Consider the following 12,263-nt stretch of genomic DNA (forward strand, 5'->3'; position numbering starts at 1 on the left):
TTGTTGTTCAGTTTTGCACACCCAAAAATGGCTTGAATCGAGGGAGTGGTACTGAGATGTGTGCAAATATACACTCAAGAAATCTTGAATATTTATAGAAATAGACAAATAGTGTTAACAGATATTTTCTCCATAGCTCTTACAGGTAAAGAAATGTTTGTAGTAGCTGTTTGAAGGGTATACTAATACACTGTGCACAACTGTTCCACTGTCCAGCCCCATGCCTGCAAATGACAGTAGGATAGGTACATACACCATGCACTCTTCCCAATACATGTCTTTTAAGTGTCATGCTTTCATGACTAGTAGTCACTGCTGCCAATAACCTTTGACACAGTTAGGAATCCAAGTAAAGTATGCCAGTAGCACACTCACACATCAGTGCAGGGTACCCCATCTCTATCATATATGTAACCCTGACATGTACGAGTCCCCTCTAGTCAAGTACCCAGAGTTGTCACAGTTTTCCCCATACCTTTTCAGGTTGACAGTTTAACAGGTATGTATGTGCTACAGAAGCTATGCACCATAAGTAGATGTAAAGTGAGGGCAGACCTGTAGAGTATTGAGCAGTACTGTTGTAAAAAGTAGAAGCCTATACAGTTGTTAATGGACTTTTTTTCTCTCCCCCTACCCCTTATCTGCATCAATAATTATTATTCATATACTACAGGTATGTTGTTCTCAAAACTTATTGTTGGGACATTTGTTCTATTATTGCTCATATATTTAATTGGTTGCATATTAACATACCTTGTTCAAATACCATTGTTAGCAGCCTGTTGCCATCAGTGTAACTGGCATGCTGTTACAATGCTTACTGTTGTTCCATTATGCTATGCAACTGTTTCAAATCTATTGTTTTTGGTCAATTGGAACACCCATGCATGCATGCTGTTATAATTAATTTTGAAATGCTTTCTTCAGGACTAACCAATATATTTTGAAAAACCTCAACACCATAGCACATTCGGGAAGGCAGATCCCAGCAGATCTGCCTGTTCTGCCTCATCTGGCTGCGGCACCGGTCCCCATTATGCTATGCAACTGTTTCAAATCTATTGTTTTGGGTTAACTGGAACACCCATGCATGCATGCTGTTATAACTAATTTTGAAATGCTTTGTTCATGACTAACCAATATATTTTGAAAAACTTTAACACCATAGCACATTGAGGAAGGCAGATCCCAGCAAACCTGTCTGTCCTGCCTCATCTGGCTGTGGCACTGAGCCCCAGCACATCTGGGACCCAACCCAGAATATCCTGCACCACCTTCAGGTTGAACCACCTCAGGGGATGAGGCCCATCCTCCCCTGGGTATGGGCATGGCCAGGAGCACATCACCCGCCACATGTTCTGAGATCTGGTATGCATTGCCATCAACTCAGAGTTGGAAGGATGGCTGAGCCAGATCGAGGGCCTCCTGGTACATCTCAAAGTGCAGCCTGCCCTTGCTATCCAACTCGCAGTACAGCCACCTTTGGCGCCATGAAGTTGCAATGATGACTGCTCATGGGTGGGGATCTCAGTCCCACTGTATCGATTTGGGGGCTCATGGGCTTCTGATTCCCAACCACCCTCCCCTTCCAAGGTGTTTTCCCTCTCATGTGTCATATACTACCCCTGTCTGCTGTCTTGTGTGTCTTGTCTGTCTGTGAATGCAACCTATTCTACCCACCCTACCTCCCCAAACATGCCTACAGTCCTTTCCCAACATCCCACTCTCACGTTAAAAAAAGGGCATCTGCCCCGCAAAACAATCATTGCCCCATACATAGCTCTACATTTTCCCCCATATCCAGTGATGTAAATCAGTCTACTCCAAAATCCCTCTACAAATGTATTTTGTCAACACCCATCCCTGTGGAGTGTGAGGCTGTAAATTACAAATTTCTTACATCAGTCACAGCTGTTGTTGTATTAGAAATGTAGAACTATGGCCCTTTTCTACACCCATCCTGCACATCCCTAGCTGCTTTTCCTAATGCTTTACCCCGTGCTTGCCTCCATTTCACCACTTTCCTATCTCCCTTTTTTTCTTTGTTTTATTTAAAATTAGTGCGGGTTTAAGTGGGAATAAATGCCGCTAAACAAAGCTAAGGGGCTTAAGTGTCTCTTAGCATCGCTTAGCTTTGCGCAAAACCACACAAACTTGCTTACAACTACTTAAAAGTGCTTTAATCACTCTTTTTCAATCAGCTCCTGCTCTGCCCAGCACTAAAATAATCAGCTCTGGCAGATATTGAACCTAGGACTCTGTCTACTACAGTCACAGCAACATTCCATTACAACATATGAGCTACAAGACTTTCTCATGTTTTTGTAATTATATCATGCATTATGGTCATTTAACCTCAGTGATTAAAGTCATCACTACAAAGTCTTGAACCCAGAACCCTATGCACTACAATCACAGCAATGTGCGGTTACACCATCTGGGCTGTGGAAATCTGTAATGCTTTTACAAACTTATCATTCATTACAGTCATTTAACATAAGGGGAAAAATACACATCCCTGCCAAGTCTTAAACCCAGGACCTTCTACACTCCACTCACAGCAGCTACTACTACTCTACATGAGCTGTGAGCAGTAGGAATGCTTCAGTAAATATATCATGCAGGATGGTCATCCAACATTAGGGAAAAATCTGTAGAATTAATAATGTTTTAAACATATATATATATATATATATATATATATATATATATACACACACACACACACACACATATATATATATATATAAATATATATATATATATATAGATAGATAGATAGATAAACATATACACACACGCACGCACACACACACACACACACATATATATATATATATATATATATATATATATATATATATATATATGTGTGTGTATCCATATACTCAACCTCTTAGTGCAAGACATCTGCACAAAGCCTGACAAAGTGGGGAGACAAAGGTCAGAAAATAGGGACATATTTTAAATATGGATTTTATAAGCTTAGAAAGTTGCTATAGTATCACAGTTTGTTTAAGCATATATTTTCTGATAGATGTCAAGACTGAAACACAAATGCTTGTCATTATTTAGTGACTTCACTGCTCACATCATCCCAGTTATTTGTCAGAAATGCACAACAGTTATGGAGAACAGACCAAAAATATTAGCCACACATCTGGACAGTCTATAAAAATCTGGACAGTGGAGAGGTATGACTGCCGTCATGTAACAGAAGGGAAAAAACACTGAGAGCTGCCAACCAGTTCACCCAGCACCTTCTGAACTACAGTCAATCAAACACAACACTACACCAAATCAGCTCTGGGGAATTGCTACTGCATTTGCACATATATCATGCACTACAGGGATGTAACTGTAGGGAAAAAATGACATTCGTGGGAAATTGTCTCTCCACAACCATTTGCACCACAGTCACAGCAACATACCAGTAAGGCAACTGACCTCTACAGTATAATGACTGTTTCAGCTAACATATCCTGATTGCCAGTCACACACTACTCCTGTATATACTGCCCCAAATCAGACAGCACTTGGAATCCTGAGGTTCTAAGGGGCATGTCTCAGTATGCCTCTACAAACATACACAGCCGAAAGACCACTAGCAACTGTAGCAGCATGCACAGTCAGATGAAAATGGATCTATGACACTCACATCTGCCCCTCTCCCTACTCAGTCCAACAAACATTTACACACTACACTGCTACACAATCTTGAAAGTCTGTTAACAATGAACAGACATACATAACTCTCAACTGTACAGATTTCCACAGAATGCCCTGGATTTGGGCCCATATTTATAGCCTCTTCCTCATAACATTTTTGGAATTCTTCTACATCACTGGGATGATATCATGAGGTAGTCAGTAAATAATGATATACAAGTTCTCTCAACCTCTTAGTGCAAGACACCTGGACAAAGCCTGACATACTTGCAGGACACAGCCCCCAAAATAGTGACATATTTTAAATATTTGTGTTATAAACTGAAAAAGTTGATGGAGTGACAGGGTTTATTTTAACATATATTTTCTGAAGGATATGAAGTCTAAAACACAAATGGATGTCATTTAGTGACTTCAATACTCAGATCATTTTAGTAATTTGCAAAGAGAAGCAATTGTATGAGAAAAAAAAACAACCATAAGAGGCAAACCTCTGGACATTTTGCAAAAATCTGGGCAGTTGAGAGGTATGGCACATACATATCAGTGTCGGATTTCAAATCACACAGAACATGCATGTCCAGACAAACCCTGTTAATCTGCAAGTTTCTAACTGTATAACAGCAGTACTTACAATCTGTCCCTAATTCTGGAACTTTATCCCCCATTTTGCTGGGCTTTCTCCACATTTTTTGTGCTAACAGGTTGATAGGTATGCAGACAGCATGCAAAACTGTGGATGTAGCACATCAATCCAAACAGTGGACAGTATTTCCACGTACCCTCTGTGATGCTGTAGGTCCCACACCTCCATAATGTCCTCCTCACAGGCAAGTAAAAGGGGCAAGGCTCACATGAAGGACTTAATTATACCACTGTGTTGCTATGCCATTGGTTAATGGAAAGACAATAAAGCTGTTCTGGATGCAATTAGCAAGTGGCAGACACCAACTGGTGCGGAGGTCATCATCTGCTCGTGAGCATTACCTACAAAAGGCAAACTTATGCTTATGCAAAACAGATCTGAACCTTTCTATGCAAAGACAGACTGAATACAGAAAACAACACTTCGGGATTACTCTGAGAAAACACTGCAGCACTATAACAGGTATGTCAAACAATTAAACATGGAATGCAGAAGGGGGATGCAATAATGGGAAACAGGAAGTTAAACAATAGGCTCAACAAGACTCGTTGGACTGACATGTTGCTGTTTAGCACCTATAGCCATCCCTGCTGGCTCTGTCTGCAGTGACATAGAGCACAGCTCTCGTCCCTGAGTCACCCCAGCAAAGGTCAGCTCACATATGACTTTTACTAGAGTGTCTGTTGTACAATACTGTCTGTGACACTGCCAGGCCAGCTACCTGGGATGTTGTAAGCATTCATATGTCACTTGTGAATGCTACTTTGATACATATGCTTGTCTTACAAATGTAAGACACTTATATAGGGTATGTGCATTGTAAACAACTGGAGCAGAAGTGTATGTTGAACTGCGTGTTATATACTGAGCTCATAACTTTCAACTGTCTGGAGATTTGCAGACTGACCACATATTTGCCTCATCTTTGTAGTCATTTTCTCAAACAGTTGTGTGTTGTCTGGAAAATCACTGGTAAATCAATAAAGACTGAGGTCATAACATAATAGGATAGAGTTGAATGTCAGATGTCATATACTTCAGAGTATTCCTGCAAAACAAACTTTGCTATCAACTGTCTCAGAGTGTTCCAGCAATATTTCTAAAGTGTCACTATTTTGGGGTGTTTGGCCCCATTTATGTGTGCTTTTGTCCAGATGTCTTGCTCTAACAGGTTGAGAGGTACAACTGAGCTGCAAGAGTGTAAACATAGTGTGCCAAACTGACAAAGAACAGAAATGTATATCAAGTATTACCTGTGCACATGCATGTAATACTGGTAGTAGCTAGAAGCCTCAAACATACAGATACGAGTTGCAAAACGTCAGGTAAATATGCTGTACTTGTTTTACAAATGTGTAACCTGAGTTTCAGTGCATCAAACAGACATAAATATCTACAGCATCAGTTTTTTCTATTGCGTTGAAACAGAAATAATTACTAGTTTGATCATAATTACTAGCTTTAATTTGGAAAAGTGTTTAACTGTGTCATGACTTTGTGTCCAAGTCTACACCAAACATCGATATGAGCACCTACATAGCTGTATGGACTCAACATACCTGACTGGACAAAATCATCTTCCCCAAGGTAGATTAAACCTCTGTGGTGGACACCAGCAATACACAAACCCCATAATAGGTGGAAATATTGGCTGTACAGCACAAAGAAGGAGCAGGTGCCAAACTAGGAGCAATCTCACCTTTGAACAAGCAAATAAGGATTACAGGTGAATACCTCCAAAAAACAAAACGTAGGAAGAAAAGCACAACAGCCGAAATAGAGATGCTATATAGTAAATAGTATTGCTGCCACACTTCAAAAGGAACCAAGAAGGCTCCAAAAATCCAAACAAAATTTATTGAGTAGGTATAATACACAAGTAAAATCGTGCGTCCTAGTTTATCCGTTTAACGGACTTCTTCAGAACAACAAAAACTGCAGAAGAAGCTCTTAAATATCTTTCACATTGTTAATTAATGAGCCCATTATATATTTATATATATCATACATAATAATTTTAATTCACATGTAAATATTCATGGTTAGTATCTGTTTTGTATCCCCATATCAATTTTTAAAACAATTTTTAAAACAATATATATATTTTGTCTTATATATATATATATATATATATATATATATATATATATATATATATATTAACATACTCCTTTATCCTTGATATATAAATAAATATTTTTGCACGTGGTATTGGATATATTTTTTTTGTGTGTATTATCACACCATTTCCCCCATACATATACTCATCTTATTATGGTTACTTGGTAATATAGAATTTATTTTTTTATATATTAATCCATATTTAGATTTAAGGGAATTATATTTATATACATATTTACATAATGTACACATATTTAGTTAAAATAAGCATATTCTTTGTTTAGTGTGGAGTTTACATATTCTAAGTTTTTTATATATTATATATGCAAGCTTTTGTTTTGTTGTGGTTTTAAAGTGCATTAATTAACAATGTGAAAGATATTTAAGAGCTTCTTCTGCAGTTTTTGTTGTCTGAAAGAAGTCCGTTAAACGGGAAAAACCTAGTCGATTAATTTTTTTTTTATGTATTATACCTAACTTCATTTTTTTTTGTTTGGTTTTGCGGGTGGTTTGAGTTTCCTTTGCAGTTGAAGTGCAATACTATTTACTATATAGCATCTCTATTTCGGCTGTTGTGCTTTTCTTCCTACGTTTTGTTTTTTGGAGGTATTGGTTCCTGGTTTTACTAGTGTTCATTACAGGTGAATACTCTACAGCTAACTTTGAGGGCAAATTGGACACAACCACCAATGCCAATCACAAGGCCTTCTGCACATATATCTGAAATCCAAGAGGCAACACCCAAATCTGCTCTGTACTGGTGGTAAATAACACCACATACACGTACGCCAGAGATATAGCCAACCTGCTGCATACAGGTAAGTGACAACTTCACCCCCTGTCCTCCCATCAGTAAAGGATAACATGCACAGCACCTGCACCCCAACCCTCATCATCAGGGAGCAGGTCCATAATGCCCTCTCAAGGGCAACAAACTGAAGTCTCCATGGGACCTGATAACATCCCTGGCTGCATCTTACCTGAACCCAGATATGAGCTCTCATCTCCATTACACACTGTAGTCAACCAAAGCCTGACCACCAGTGTTATCCCATATGCATGGAGGATAGCCTCTGTCAACCCTCTACATAAAGGTGGAGCATCCACTGACCTAATCATATGCACATCAACCTAACTAGCCTGATCTGCAAGACCATGGAAGGCATTATCAAGGGCCCATTATACAGGGACATTGGCAACCTCAAAATGCTTGAGCCAACACAGTTTAGTATTGTCAAAGGGAGATCAGGCCTGTTAAATCTGGTTAATTGCTTTGAAGTGGTCAAAAAACACATGGACGAGGGGAAGATGTTACACACTGCCTACCATCACTTAGCCAAAGCCTCTGACAATAATCCCCAGTCAGCCATAATACATAAGCCTACATAACCCCATTAACTCAACCCGCACGCAAGGCCCTCACGTGGTCTTTGACATAAATAATACTTGTTTTTATGTTTTAAAAACATAAATGGTTTTATGAAATAAGTTTTATTGTCATTTATATGTAAAGGTTAAGCACAGCTGAGCAGGTTGGTACAGCGTGGTGAGGTGCTCAGCAATGCTTAAACAAAAATAATGAGTTATATATAGAAGTTTAACAGCAGATCCTCATTGGCTGAATGCTTAGGGCACCAGAACTTGTACCTGAGGTACAAGGCTCAAATCCTGGACATTCAGCTTTTTACATGTGATAGGGAAATATTGTAAATGTTTTTTTATTTATTTTGTATACATTGACATGTTAACTGTGGTGGTCCAGCCTGACCAGAAGCCTATTTGCAGTGGAGACCTGAGTATAACAACTCAAGTGTCCATTACAGTACAGTGACAGGAACAGATAATGTACTGAAAGCATAAGTTTAGGAGATATAATAAAATAGTGTCACTGGGTGTATGACATGAAATCCCATATGTAAACACAAGTGTCCCAGACAATACAGTCACACCCCAAAATAATGTAACAAAAGCAGATGGGAGACATCATGTAAAGTAAAATATGTACACCTAATATGTCAGTAAGGACTGATTAATGTGCAATTTGTTAATTGTCTAGAAATGAAAACTGAGCAATGCTTAGCAGTGCATAGCTCTGGTTACCCGGTTTGAGTATTGCTAAGAAGTATAGTTGTAAGCAGCATCCAGCCCAGCTAATTGGATGTGCTCACTGCTTGGTCTGGTGGACTGGCCTTGGTGATGCCATACATTATTATGCTGATGTTGTCGATAGACGGTGGGGTGAGATATTACCTTTGCTCGCTCGTACAATGTCTGTACTTGTCCGACGCTCTACTCCCACTTCATGCTCAAGCACAGACATTGCACAGGTGAGCATTACCATTGCTCGCCCGTGCAATGTCTGTGCTTGGGTATGAAGTGGGAGTAGAGTGTCGGTCATGTGGCTGTAGGTTAGCAACAAGATCAGCTGAGAGTCCATGTGGCCATGCACATTCACACCCCCATAGTGGCAGTACCACCAGCAGTACCAAATAGAGGGTGCTGTCCACACCACAATAGAGGAGGCCATGGGCACATGGTCCTGGACCATCCTGTCAGGGACACAGATCCAGTAGACAGCAGTCACCATCGGGGAGTAGTACTTCATCTGGCCTTGGGCCTGGTAGTACCAGTGAGACTCCTGGCAGAACCAGTTCCCATGTCTGTGGCCAGAGATGGTGAACTGTACATCCTGCCATGTATGGTCTATGGCTATCCAACATACCCCTGTGTAGGGCAACCACATGGCTTGACTGTTTGCATACAAACACCCACACATCTCTATCACAGGCAGATCACCACCACACACACTCAGCTCCTCTGCACAGCTCAGTTGAACACCACTCCTCCAGATACACACACACACACACACACACACACACACACACACACACACACACACACACACACACACACACACACATATGATGTCAACCGTATGGTACAGCCTAGGCCTAATGCAAACCCACACCTCCCCCTGTGCATGTAATGATACCTGTGTCACATCCCTGTTATCCATACCATCGATGCAGGGACATGCTAATATGGGTCTGAGGCACAGAGTGAATATAGTACAGTGTAGGAATGTAATGCTGTGTAAGGTGCTGTCTGCTGGCAATTGTTATGGGTACATATTGAAGTGCTTGTACCTTCTTAGCCATGATGCATTATTGCTGTTAGTACTCCTGACAGACTGTATTCTCACATACTGTATTCTGTTTGTGTTCCAGGTGTCTGTGTGTCTGCAGGCTGTGGGCCTGTTGACATTACCAACGATGAGTATGGCAGATTGGAAACACAGTGATATGTTAATAGCCAAGGTACAGCTGTATATGTACATGTTTACCAGGTGTGTATGCATGCAACAGTGTGTGGGGGACAGTGGGGGCAGCAGTGTGACTTTTCATACATACCATTGACACAGTCAGTTAGCCTTTACACATGTCACCTGGGTGTTCTGTAGTACCACAGGCTCATACATACAGAGGAGGTTACTTGAGTACTGGAACCAGGTCCCTCACAAGCCTAGCCATTACTTTACCCCAATAGAGTCACCTATCATGTGGGCACCAGGTAGTCACAGGGCCTTCACATGTCTACATATTGCAGACCCATAGGCAACACATAATGTGTGTGTGACATTATCAAATGTGGAGTGTGGGACCCAATGTATGGTAATGTGACAGAATGCCCACAGCAAGTGCAACACATAGTACTTCCTCTGGTTTGCTACTATGACACCTTATTTGTGTAACATTACTTTATCTTACAGTATGTCTCATAATATTAAGGTGCTCCTGACGTGCAATAACTGCAATATGCTATCAGTACAGAACTGTATGACACGTTTCTTGTCCTACACTACTGGAACCTCTTTTCACTGTTTCAGTTATGGCCACAGGTTACACCTTGCCAAACATGGACTTCAACCTGCAGGGTAGTACAGACATACTTCTCAACTGTACAGATCTCCACAGAATGTCCAGATTCATGCCTCATATTTTTGGTTCATTTTCTCATAAGCCTGTGTTTTTTTTTTGTCAGATCATTGCCAGATCATTGTGGGTTGATGTAAAAAAGTAATAACAGACATTATGACTTGCAGACATCATACCTTGCAGACTATCTATGCTAATGCAAAGCTTGTTATTCTACCACCTTTATAAGTTTGTAGGATCAATATTTGAAAAGTTTCCCTAATATGTGGCCTTTATCACCCTATTATTTATGGCTTTGTAAATATTTCCTGGTGTAAGAGCCCGGGAGGTATGGGTGCAGATGGTGGCCATATCTCAGACCTCTGTATATGTCTGCAGGTTGTCCTAATATCTGACACATAATTTCTTTCCATCTTTCATTAATCTGTGGTTTTCTGGCCATCTTTTTGGAAAACCATGACAGACTGGCATTGCAGATTAATGATGGATATTGTCATGTAACAACACATACCCTCTGTAAGGTGCATTCACATGCATGACCTGTTCTGTTATCTGTTTGCCATGTGTGACACAGCACTATATGAGGGGTATGCTCAAATGTTTGCTGTTTGCCCCAGCTTTTCATATGGCATTAACCAGATGTCTTTCTGTGAGTGGTTGAGAGGTATGCTGGTACATGCATGCATACAGACACATACACACACACACACACACACACACACACACACACACATACACACACACACACACACACACACACACACACACACACACACACACACACACACACACACACACACAGACACACACACACACATTCCTGATCTGCACCTACTGATAGCTGAATGTCTATTGGGCCAGTTTTATAAACAATACTGCTAGATACATAACAGAAACACCACAATGGTAATGTAGTGTTGCAGTGTTTCACAGTACTATTCAAGTGGGTGACAATTGCATGGGCTGTTAGGATTGCCAATGGAGGGTTCAGATGCCCTTAACATGGTGGAGCCACCTGAAACACACACACACACACTGCTGCATGAGGACATGCATTGAAACACACATGCACACAGAGTTGACACTTCCCATATTAGATGACCCACCTATCTATTCATGTACAGTACACAGTGATATGACTATTGCATTCACCACAGTGCCTTTGTGTTAGAAACTGTGTAACTGTGCTTGTAAGGTGGATGACATCTGTAGGGGCTGCAACTAGGTTGGCAATGGGGGAGGTAACAGGGTGGAAAAAACACACAAAATGGTATAACCATTGCGTACACACACTAAAGACAGCCACATGGGGTATGCATACAGAAACACATACACAGTTGCTAATAACATAGTAACCCTATGTATCCACTTGTATGTACTATACTGCTATGTACACATTATATGTACCACAGAGATTATATGCTGGGGACATAACTTACTACCTTTTACAGCAAGTAATCTTGGGAATGCCTTCATGGATGGTGGTACAAAACTCCCAAAATAGCAGCTGGTCTCATACATTGCTCTTACATACTTAGACAATTGATAGTGTAACAGACTTTGTATCAGCATGATGTTTCAGACAGGTATGATATCTGATGCTGACATGTCTGTTACTATGGTAACTGTGACATATTTGGCAATAATTACTCATAAATGCCCATTGTTAGGGGACACAGACCACATATAGGTAGCAAACATCTGGATATTCTATATACACCTATACATATGACTGGCATGACGTGCATAGTTTCAAATGGTGCATGTAAGGCAGATGCCATTAACTTCCTCTTTAAAGTAATGCCATGGGGAGGGAGTCAACAGGCCTTAAAATGGTATAACCAACACACACAACATCCACGGGGGATATGCTTCACACACAAAGACACACA

Source organism: Protopterus annectens, chromosome 1.part0 (assembly GCF_019279795.1).
Source record: "Protopterus annectens isolate FY-2018-M chromosome 1.part0, PAN1.0, whole genome shotgun sequence".
NCBI lineage: Eukaryota > Metazoa > Chordata > Ceratodontiformes > Protopteridae > Protopterus > Protopterus annectens.